The 12263-nt window shown below is 39.0% G+C and overlaps 1 protein-coding gene across 6 annotated transcripts in view; it reads left to right on the forward strand.

Annotated features, from left to right (window-relative positions):
* The first annotated feature begins 363 nt into the window (after nt 1–363).
* ZNF148 (zinc finger protein 148) overlaps nt 364–12263 on the forward strand; it is a 108216-nt gene continuing 96316 nt past the window's right edge. For 2 of the 6 annotated variants that reach the window (XM_011367680.2, XM_011367975.2), the window contains exon 1: nt 364–614. The gene's annotated coding sequence lies outside the window, so the exon portion shown is untranslated. Of the gene's footprint in view, nt 615–1004; nt 1514–12263 lie in introns of those variants that run through there. The other 4 variants (XM_011367892.2, XM_023519869.1, XM_011367744.2 and 1 more) reach the window with 3 other exon arrangements.

Genomic DNA, 12263 nt, shown 5'->3' on the forward strand with positions numbered 1-12263 from the left:
ACGAAAAAGCCAAGAAATTCTAGCAGATAACCTTTCACCCAGGTCCCCGCCCCCTGCTTATCCCCGGGCCTGAAACACACACGACCCTCCAATCCTCCACTTCTCAGGCGCTAGGCACTAAAGAAGGCTGAAGGCGGACCCCGAATCCAAGAAAGTTCCGATCTTTTTCAAACTGCTATCCTCCCAGGCCCTCAGCTCGGGGCCAGCTCTCCCGGCCACGCTGTGCTGATGACACGCAGGCGCCGGAATCGAAGCCACGCTGGGTCTTGCCAGCTGCGTCCCGAGGCCGGGGAGGGCCAGCGCCGCGGAGCGCTTCCCGTGTGCGGGGCTTCCCACAATGCACCGCGCCGGCAGCGGCGGCGACCGCGGCGGCACTCTAGCCGCGGCATGTCTGCGTCTCTACTGCCCTGGGAGGAGGAAGAGAAGGAGGAAGAGGAGGAGGAGGAGGAGGAGGGGGAGGAAGAGGAGAAAGGCGCAGGGGTGGGAGCTGTTGCCGAAGCTGCCACAGCAAAAGTTCTTCCCCCTCCCCCCTTCCCCCCTCCTCAAGGCCCCCAGGAAGGTTGGGGCCGCCGCCGTCTGCTGTCGGTGACCGCGCGACTCGGCGCCCGCCCGCGGTAAAGAGCTCGGCCTGGCAGGCCTGGGCCCGGGGGAGGGCGGGGGAGGGGAGGGGGCGGCGCGCGGGGGCAGCGCGCCGAGGTAACGGCCTGACCCCGGGGGGAGTGCGCCGCGGCGAGGCTGCGGGTGGCCAGGGGACCGGCCGAGGCCGAGGCCAATGCAGCAGCAGGCTGGGGGGACGGGAGGAAGCGGGCGCGGATGGTGGGTTGGGGGGTTGAGAAAGGATAATGACGGGGGCGGCGGAGGTGAGCAGGCGGCCTCCGAGGCCCGAGAAGGGTGTCAGGGGTAGGGAAGGAGGTGGGATGTTTGCCTGGGGAGGTCAGAAGGTGCTCTGTGTGGGTGTGAAAAGGCTAGGGAGACACCAGGTCTCTGTCCACCTTGCCTGGTGCAGTGCTTTATGCACCGCAGGCCTCAGTCGCTGTTGCTGCCTGAGTGTGTTCTTTGGAAGCAGGGAAGGGCAGGGGTTGGAGAAAAGGGAATCCTTGCAGGAAACCTAGTGGGAGCGCGGACAAGGAGAGAGGCCGGGGAAGGGGGTGGGGGGAGAATGTCGGATAGGTGGAGGAATGCCGGGGGTGGCTGCGGAGGAGTCTTTAGGATTCTAGAGGGTGGGGGGGGGGTGTTCATTGTGTAGATAGATATTAGGTATTTCGTTGTGGAAGGAACTGAAGCGTTTCTTAAGAAAGGGAAGAATGGATATAAGGAGTTTCAGTGAATAGAAAGGATAGCGTTTGAAGCAAGAGGGAGTGTTAAATACTAGAGAATATGAAGAGAATGCATGATAGAATAGACAGATGTGGTAGAGTTAATAAATGTTGGCCCAAGGACTAAAGAGTTATTCTAGATGGGCCAGGATGGCCTAGTTCCGAAACTGTTCGGGCTCTTCTGTACATGACATCTGGTAAGTGTGGGTCCTGGTAGTGTTTGGGGTCGCTGAGAATTAGGCTTCACTGTGTAGTTTGGTCTGAGACTTTTTAGAACAGCACCAGTGAATGGGAGAATCTCTGAAACAGATTTTAACAAAACACCTGGCCCACAGCTATTCTCTAGGTCATGGAGTTTAGATTTTAGCAAATTTGATGTATTACCACTTACTAGGGGTTGGATGAACACTATTCTGCCAAATGCTGGAATGGAAATTACTTGACTTGGTTTTCTTTTTCACTGCCCAGCTTTAATGGTCCAGGAGAACTGGTGCCATGTTATTCAGCCTGGGGTACAGTACACAGGGTTATAGTTAATGGTAAGGGGCATTCCATGCATGGTGGTCCTTCTTTGGAGGTTCCATTTGTAGCTCAAATTAGTCTGATTGACTGGATTGGTTCCATAACTCTGGGGTTGGTGGGAGACCTTTTGCCGTTCACAGTTGCTGAATGTATACTCTCACTGAGGCATGGCAATATTGAAGAAAATGCATCAGCCTACAAAGTGTGGGTTAGCAGAATGAAGGATCTAGAATATCTGTTTTGGTCTTAGGTTGCAAGGTCGGTAATTGTCTAGGGGAATCTGAAGAGGCTGGATGATTCTAGATCCGGGTTGGAGAGAGTATTAGCATTTTTATATTGAGAAATGAACCAAGGCCTGTTGGATTTGCTGAGTTCACACCAGACCAGCTTTCCAAGAGGGAACTCTGGGCTAGGAACGTGCTCTTAATATTTTATTCCCCCTGCATACACATTACATTGTAATATTAATTCAGCTGAGGAGAGGGTAATATGAAAAATCTTTTTATGGAAGTAGAGAGTGGAGAGATTAATGGGAAAGATGGAAAGAAATTTGGGAAGGGGTGGAAAAATTCTGTCATTCATTTAGCAGATATCTAAAGGAGGATGATAATTTAGCATTGGAGCGAAGAGAGGCTTTTATTAAAATTTTTTTTTATAGAAATAATCCGGAATTATTTTTCAAAAGTTGGAAAACTTTCTATGTCAGTACATTATATATTACTGTAGGATGCTTCAGTACATCGCATAGTAGGACGTGCCCACTTTTATTGTCATCACAGTTATGAGAGGGTCTGTTTTCCTTCTCCTCACAGGCACTGTTATTATCAGTTTTTTTAAATTTCTGTAAGTTTATGGACTTAAATATAGTATGTCATTATTGCTTTTCTTCCCTTTTAAATTATATGAAATAACACATGTACATAATTTAAAACTAAAATTGTACTGAGAGAGCTAATAATGAAAAGCAGTAGCCCCCGTCTCACCTGTTCAGTTGCAGTTCCACTTTCCAGAGTCTACTGCTTCTAAGCATTAATTTTTGTTGTTCTTATCATGCTCTTCTCCAGGTCCACAAATAATATGCATGTATTTACTATTTCTTGATTGATCAGAATGACATTATGAAGGAGTCGAGACTTAGTATGAATGAAAAGGACTCATGTCACTGACATTAATTATCTCCTTTCCGCTTCTCCTGTCCAACCTTTGATAGTTACAGTTTTCGCTTTTTGATTTGATGTCTTTATATCTTTAAATAATATACTTAAATAAAGAGCTTTTAAAATTAGAATGGAAATATTGGGTGAGATGATAAAGGAAAGTTTGATGGATGAACCTATGTAAGAAAGACTAGATTGTAGGAAACAACATCTTTGCAGCATAAGAGTTGCTAGGTAGAGATGAGGAGGAGTTGCTTGGCAGTGATAGTTGTTCATCTTGGAATTAGTTACCAGGTCAGTTGTTCAGTATTCTTGGACAGTGGTCTGGAGAGTTTTAGTGTGGGGAATCTGGGAATGGATTAAAATGACCCTTAATTCTTTCCAGGCTTCTATGGCAATTCTTATGTTTTTCAGGAAGGAATGGATTAGTGTGGATATATGTTTCAGGGAGGGATGGGGAAATGTGATAAGGGGAAGGAGGATGAAGGACAGGGTATGATGAAGGTGGTGATAATTTTGTGGGAGGCTGCAGAAAAGGTAAAGAATTCTGAGGACATTTGGATATAGTTGGTGCGAAAGAGATTTAAATTGCAGTGGTGAGACAGATTTGTTTCGGTTTTAAGGAAATTAGCATATTCAAGCCACAAATATGTTGGTAATATGGTGGAAAAAGGTATGAGGCTCACACCTTTTTAATTCATAAAATACTGGTTTTTGGAATTCTGTATGAGGTGCACCAAGTCAGTGTGACTGAGATTGAGAGAAAGATCTTGCTCTCGTTTTAGGAAATTTTGTTTAAGTAACCCCACCCTTTGACATCTTCCTTACTTTGAATAAAAACAGCATTCACATATAGATTATATATTGCTAAATGTTGTCTTCGGGAATTATTCTTGCTTCGCTTTGCAAATGGTGGCTAGATTGTAACCTGCTCTAGATCTGAGACTTTCTTTAATCTCACTCAAAAGTTTGATTCTTAAGTGCTTAATAAATACCTGTTGAATGACTGATAGAAAGCAGTGTTCACTGCTTTAGTGATAATAGTGGGAATGTGTGAAATTGCTGAGCACCGTATGGGTATTACAGACAAAATTTTGTGTGTGTGTGTGTGTGTGTGTGTGTGTGTTTGAGAATGTGAAGGACAAAAGGGATACTCAACTGGAGAAGGCCTTTAGATTTAAGGGAAAAAACAGAATGGATTAGAATGGAACTAACAATCCTGAAAAACCATTAAAGGCCTGGGACCAAAGGTTCTCTTCTAAGCTGAGGCTAGTTTAATTTGAGTAAGTCTGGTCTGCAGCTGGGGAGCTGATATAATTTGAGTTTTCTTATTTTAGGCCTAAGTGACTGTTCAGAGATTTTAGTTGTTTTAAGAATCTGATTGGATTTAATTTATTTTTAAGATAATGAAAAAGTGTTAGATGAAGTTTCTTCCCTCTGGGAATTTATAATATTTACATTCTTTTAGGGGGAGAAAGACAGTTTTGAATTAATTCAATAACAGTGTAAGATTTCAGAAAATTGATTTTTAAAAAAACAAATATCAAGTATACCTTTGACGAGAATTTTTGTATATTGACAGTCATTTTTGGAGTAGTGATCAGAACTTTTTTTGGAACACCTTTTCTGAATTATCTTCTGAGCCTCTAGAACATTCTATGTAATTTACCTATTTACTGAGTACCTACTGTGTGCTGTTGGAGGAGGGAGCCTATAAAAGTGAGTAAAACATGGTCTCTATCTTCTAGGAGTTAATAATCCCTCCGGGTTGGCACAGTTACAAATAATACAGGGCATAATGTCATTCTGAATAGTTTCATCGGTGACAGATCTTTTTAATTTGAAAGATTTTATTTTTAAAAAAGGTTAAGAATCTGTTGATATCAAGTAGACTGGATAAAGAATAGTTTTGGTTTAAACTCACTTAGTCACAGAAATGGGAATGATTTTTTTGGTTGACTTATTAACTGACTTTGGAAAACATTCCCAAAGAGGAAGTTGGAACTATTTTGAATGTTGGTGACAGTTCACATGTAGATAGTGAGGCACTAGATGAATGTTGGTTAAGTGCATCAGATGTTTGGGTGAATGGAGTGAAGAAATTAGTAAGTGGTAGCCTTCTAAGGCAGATATTTTAAAGAGGACCACATTGATTCTGACAATAAATAAATTCTGGGTATGTCAATAGTTTCATTACTGTGAACAAGATAGTTTATGATTAAGTTTCCAAATGAGTTTTACAGACAGTATGTGCTTTAGGAGTTCAGAAAACAGAGAAATGAATATTGGCTAAGGCTTGGTGAAAGGATTTCAGCATACCATACTTTAGATAGATATTTGCCATAGGGACCTCAGGAGAGGAACTAAATCGCTCCAAATTTCTCTTGCAGCCCTAGAATGAACCTAGAGTCCTGATCTATTTTTGTCTGAATGCTTTGTGCCTATTTCATTTTAGCTACTCCTACTGGTTTGTTCTTTTTCAAATTCATCTTTGCTGGGTAGATTTTGAGCCCTCTGAAACAAGTCGGGGGGGTGGGGTGGGGGGAGTCTGTTTCCATCTATGTCTACTGTAACTTTTAGTTTTTCCTTTTTTTGAGCCTGTACTCCACAAATTGCTTGATCTCTGTGAGTGAAGAGCATGAGTCAATTTGGCTCTGTTATTCTGGCATTTTCCTGCATGCTTTTTTCATAGCTGCTTTTTGAATTACAGAATAGAATAGAGAATTGAGGGCATATGTCTAGTAGACACATGCTTGTTCAGTAAATGAATGAATGAGAAAGTATCTGAGATAATTTAGTATGTGTCCTGTTCAAATTTATTTGTTCATAATCAGTCTTTTTCTACAAAAGATTTAATGGAGCTGCCAAATATATATGTACATGAATCGAAATAATTGAGGAAGTCTAGTTGAAGAGAAAATAAGAGAAAAATCTGTTTAAAGGATATAAGATCTATCATTATGGATGTTAGAAGACTGGGAATAAAGTGGAAGATAAGCAGATGGTGAAGGAAAGGTGTTATTGGATAGAAAGTATGATTCTAAAAGAAGAAAAAGATTAATATATGACAGGTTATGTTTAGAGGAAAGTAAGAGAAGATTGAAGGTAAAGATTATTATTTTGGGGAGGAAGATGGTAAGACTACAAGGATAAGAGTTAACAGAAGTTGCAATGTAGTAGAAATTATCGTGTTGATTTATAACAAGTTTTGGAAAATGGATGGGTTTCTTTAGTCCACAGATAATGCACATTTATTATATGCAAAACTATTGTTAGATGCAGTCAAGAATAAATCCTGTGAGATTTATATTCTAATAAGGGAGCTGGATTTGTGCACAAGTAACTACACTATGATCACAAATGTATCATAAGAAAAATACCAAATGTTACTGAAGTTAAAAGGGAATAAAAAACATTCGACTAGGGAAAAACCTGGGACTGCATTTAGTGGCATGGAAGTGGCATTTTAGCTAGTCTTGGAAGGGCTGGATAGGATCCTGACTGGCAGAAATAACTGGAAAGAGCATTCCAACCTGAGAGATTAGCAAAAGCAAACGTTTGGAGGTGAGAAGCCAAGGCTATATGGAGAATAGTGAGTTTTAAATTTTACTATGACCCACAGTAAGAAATACATGTTACATCGTCGACTAATATATTCATGTATGGATATTTGTGTGTATGTATAAAACAAAAAGTTTCAATAACTGTAACAGTCCTTACCATGTTGGATGTGCTCTGATGTTTTCTAACCCGTTTGGCTGAAAAGAAAAAAAAGATGGCTGTCACTTAAACTGATTTCAGGACTAACTAAATAATTGATCACAACCTGTATTTTGGAATATAAGAAAGAGTTCATGAATAAGGCATAATATGATACAAAGTAGGAAAAGATTAATTTGGGATTGGGTAGAAAAGATTAATTTGGGATTGAGTAGAAAATGGGAAAGCTAAGTAGTTTTTATTTGATAAGATGTACTGTTGTGCTTAGTAAGTAAACAGAAGCTGGGTTTTAGTATTGGCTTTTCTGTTTACCCATGCTATGATTATGGAGAGAATTGCTTCCTTTCTGAGACTCAGTTTTCTCATCAGGAAACTAATAATAATTACATTGTCTGGCAAGGCTTTTAAGATTAAAGTTATTAACATGTACCATTAAAGTATAGCTATTGAGCTTTTTTGAGAATTGAATCAAGGACTGTATGTTAGATTACTTAATCTGACAATAGCTATACCATACAGCATAGATTGGAGGCAGTGTGATGGTAGAGTAAGATTGGAGGTGAGAAGCCCAGTTAGGAGGCTACTGGAGTAACTAAGAAGGACTTGAATTAGTTTGATAGTAGCAAGATTAGAAGTGAGGGGGTGGGATGTGATTGGATAGAGAGAGAAGGGGGAGATAACTGGAAATTTAGAGTGTGGAAAGATTGAAAGGCAGTAGCTAAAATTGGATTATACTTTTTGGGTAGTTTAGTGGGGTATATTAAAGTAGATTGTTATAGTTTCTTACATATAGTAGGTCATATATTTGTTGAATGATTAAATATGTAAACTGAAAAAATGTGAGTGGAGAATGAGAAGGCGGGGTTAGATTGAAGATTGCTTTTGATGGGCTGAGGAATTTATTCAGGGAATATATTTGTATACTTACTGTGTGCAAAATTCCATGGTAGGCAGTGTTTAGGATACCTGTTTATATACGACACAATTCATGTTCTTTAGGAGTTTCTCCAGGAACAAAAATATGTACACATTTGTCTATGACAGAAGTACTATGGCAGGTTCAACTTTGTGGAGGAATTGGTGTGTAGCTTATACCTTGAAAGATAAATAAGATTATAGTGGGCAAGATGGTGAGAGTTGATATTCCCAGAATAGTGAGTGATATGAGTGACAGAAAAATTTTGGATATGTTTAGGCATTGTGGTCTAGATTAGCTAGAATTTAGGGTTCATGTTGATGAATGGAGGGAAATAAAACTATAAAGCAGTTGCAATGTCTAAAAATCCCGACTAAACTGGTTTTTAAAATTTTATTTATTAAAGTACTCAAATCTTAAGGGTACAAGTTAATGAATGAAATTTTTTAGGTATACAGTTATGTAACCACTGTCAAGTTCAATATATAGACTATTTCCCACATCCCCACCTTCAAACTGATGTCTCCTCCAACCAAAGTAACTACTATTATGACCTCTATCACAGTGGAGTACTTTTGTATGTTTTTGTATTTCATATAAATGGAATCCTACTTCTGTGTCTGGTTTCTTATGCTCAATATATGTCTGTGAGATTCATCCATGATATGTATTGCAGTAGTTCATTCTTTTTCATTGCTCAGTGAGATTCCATTTATGAATATACCACAGTGTATTTATCCATTCCATGATTGTTGGACAATTGAGTAGTTTCTATTTATAACTTGAATCAGTATGCAGTGGGGAACTATTGATCATTTTTGAGTGGGGAAATAAAGTTGAGTTTAAGAATACTAATCTGGTGAGCTTTTTTTTGTTGTTTGTTTTGCAATGAAGTGAACCTAGTGACTAGGAGACAAAGTTAGAAGGCTGAAAAAAACAGTAGTTAAAAGCGTGAAGTATTGAGAGTCTAAGTTGGGATGGTAGTAGTGGGAATAAAAGGCAAAGGATAGATATAAGAAATATTTCAAAGAAAGAATTAAAGGATTTGATGGTACATGGGCTTTGGGAAACAGTGGAGAAAAAGTGAACAAGAAAGTTATGGGAAATTCTAGGGCTTTTAACATGGGCGACTGTGAGAATGGTGGTGTCATTAACAGAAATTATAGGATCAGTTAGCAGAACTATTTTGGTGGGGAAGAATGGTTACTTTAGTTAAGAAACATTGGCTGGTGTGTGAGGCACCAATGGAAGTATCCAAGGGATATTTTCTAGCTAGAATTAAAAATATTGGATTCAGCTGAGGAAAGAGGTCCAAAGGAGATTTGGGAATATGTACATAGAGTTGATAATTGAAGCTACTAATTCTGGATTTGGTAGGGTGCTGATGGCTATGAAATTATTTGAACTGATAATTGAGGTGTTAATTGAAGCAATAATTGAAGAATCTAGTTAAAAAGATTATAATTCTTCAGGAATAAATTATATTGTAACAGAGGGTGATGGTTTAAAGATTATTTGGGGGAGCTGAGGGAAGATAAGTATGAGAAATGTAGAAGCAATGGGAAGAGATGAGACTGTGAGAGGGAAGGAATTAGAGAAAGCTCCAGGACAGAACTTGGAGAAATACCCACTATTTGGGGAAGAAGAGGACCAGTAGTCATTGGAGACAGAAGCAGCAACTAGAGAGACCAGAGTAGAGCCATGTGCTACAGTGACATAAACAAAAGGAAGTAGTTTAAGTGTCATTGCCAAAGAGAGGACAAGGACTTGGTAGTAGGTCATAAGATTTGGTACATGGGAATAGTTTTTTTTGGTCTTCAAGAGAACAGTTCAGAAACCAGAGTGCATGGAGGTAAAGAACTGGGTAGGTTGGGAGACTATGGAAGCACTGACTGTAGGAATTGTATTACATTTAAGAAACTTTTTCCAAAACTGGAGGTAAGAAGTAACAGATGAAGATACAGACTTTTAGAACTATGAAGAGGTGGAGAAGGTGCGATTTGAGGGAATTTTGTGGAAAAGATTATTTGATGGAATTAAGGATTTCAATATAAATGATTTGGATTAGTCAATGCGATGAGAATTATATTTAGAACAAATCTTTAGAAAAGTTGTAGAGAATTTCATAGCTTTCTGGTGGTGCTTAACATCTAGTATGTGGGTGGGTGTGGAGAAAACAGTTGGCGAAGATTGTCTTTTCATTGGAGAGATACATGGTGAATATAATGGAAGGTCATGCTATTCTGGAGAGGGCAGTATTAAAATGGCTGATAGACAAATTTAAATTGTGTAAGGAGCAAGTGAAGCTAAAAGGAGTTGAAGAGCAGGTGTAGAACTAGAAAATAAAGTAGTTGTGGTTAAAAAGGGTTTCTGAAGTTACAGTCATAGTGGTGCAACACTTCCAATTGATGACTTGTTTTCAGCATATATGCATGGGCGACTGATGTACAGATGAAGGTTTTAGGACTCAAAGAAGGTCTATAGGGAGTTCTTCAGCCTCATTATTTGAAGTCATTGAGAATAATGGCTGAATATGGGACAAAGTAGAATTGGAATTATTGAGGAAGGAAGGTGGGAGAGTATTCTGGAACTTGGTAGATGTTTCAGATGGAATGATTTGAGTAATGTGAACTGCAAAGAAATTTTTTTAGTGATAGAGAACAGTGGGAGTGTCCCTGAGGAGTATGAAGCAGGTGGTCCTTTTATCAAGCTGAAGGTATAGGGGAATGGATAGCTAAGTCATGAGAGAAGCAGGTTGTCCAGGAAAAGCCAAGCTTGAGATAAGATGAGGAAGTGGTCGCAACAATCTAGAGAAGAGATGATAGTGATCCAAATTGTTGTGGCACTGAAATGAAGATAGTTGGATTTGTTCACCAGTTCTTGACATTTTTTATAACTAGATTATACTTTCAGAATCATAACCATTCATGTAGTACACTGATATAAATTCAGCTGAGAGATTTGTATATTATAAATGAGACAACGAAAGAAAAAAGATGAGATGGTGGTGCACTAATATGAAAGGCAAAAGACATGGGGTAGTTTGTTGATAAAACATGGACAAGCTGATAGAAGCTAGTAAATGGATAATATGGAAATGAATGAAGAGGTTGGACTTGAACTGAATAGGAAAAAGAGTAAGATGAAGAAGAGAGTAGCTTTTAGCAGAGAAAATATGGAGAAAATATAATGTTACCTAGGAAATAATGCCAGAAGCTTGTTTCTTCTTCTCTGTGCATATAAGTACAGTCCTTGCCAACCATGATGCTATAAAGGCGATAGTACATCATGCATAACTAAAAAAAAAAAAAAACCCAGCATAAATGAAAGACATTAAGATCTTTGATCTCTACTTGACTGCCTCAAAACACATCGAACTTCTTTGCAAAAATTGTGTGGTAATTGTATATGTAAAGAGGTTCAGGTAAAAAGTAGAAAGAATGAGGTAGATGGTAGGAAGGAGGTGTCCTAAGGGATCTAAAATAGCTTCTGTAGTTTTTTTTTTTTTTTAATCTAAATGACTTTTATCTCATATTTCGTAGTGTTCTTAAGAGGCTTGTCTGCTGTCTTCTCATTTCATTTATTACCTGTATATGAGTGACTTGTAGATACATAGTTCTGAAAATGCTTTCTTGTCCTATTTCTAGTTATTTATCATTTATCGAACATCTCTAAAGGAACTACCTTGCCAATTTAAAAAACAAAATATAGCTAAAACTGAAACACTGCTACTTTTTTTGTTTTGTTTTGCTTTTAAATCTTGGACATTATAACCTCAGTGATTGAAACCTTCATCATCATCCATTGATATTTGAGACCTAGACCATTTTTTGGCTTGTGTCTCTGCTCTCAAACTTTTGCTAGTTCAGTTCTACAGTGGTATTCATTTATGTCAGACTTTTTGTCTTCTGTCAACTTCCCCTTTGTACTATCAAAGATTTGACTCTCAAGTGCTTACCTAACTGGTTTTTGAGATTCTCTATCAGTGCCTTGCTGTGGTCCTGGAAACTGACATTTTAAACCATAAAGGAACTAGTGCTGTATGCTGCAGACCCTTTGTATTTGCTTTATATTCCTCACATGATTAACTCCTTCAACCTCTGAGCAAAGACTACTTTTTGACCCTTCCTGTTCACATCAGGGTTTTTAATGTTATTCTATGTTTCAGAGAGAGCATATTTAGTGGCGGTGAGAAAAATATGACAAGGTACAAAATACATAGTATTGGTGTTCCATCCTGGAGCATCTTTGCTTCAGGATTAGTTCCAGAATCTAACCCTGGGTCATTTGTCACTTTTTCCCTCTCCTTTTGGCATTTAGTCACCAAATTTAATAATGAAGGGCCTATGGAGACCCAGAGCTTTGAAAACCTTAGTGGGCCCCGGAATGTTACTTTGCCCAACTCACATCTTTGTTGCCTGATTTGGTTTAGAATTGTTTCCAACATCAGCCTCAGTCACAGCTGGGCCTTGGTGAGTAGGGGTATAATCTGAATATTTGAGTGGATTGTTTGCATTGGACTAACTAATGATGGCTGTCTTAAGGAAAGAGTTGGGAATGATTATAGTAGAAGTGGAGAGAGTATGTTTTAAGTAATTATATTAATTGAACATAGATAAGTGACTTCACAGG

The sequence above is a fragment of the Pteropus vampyrus genome, unplaced genomic scaffold (assembly GCF_000151845.1).
Source record: "Pteropus vampyrus isolate Shadow unplaced genomic scaffold, Pvam_2.0 Scaffold1, whole genome shotgun sequence".
NCBI lineage: Eukaryota > Metazoa > Chordata > Mammalia > Chiroptera > Pteropodidae > Pteropus > Pteropus vampyrus.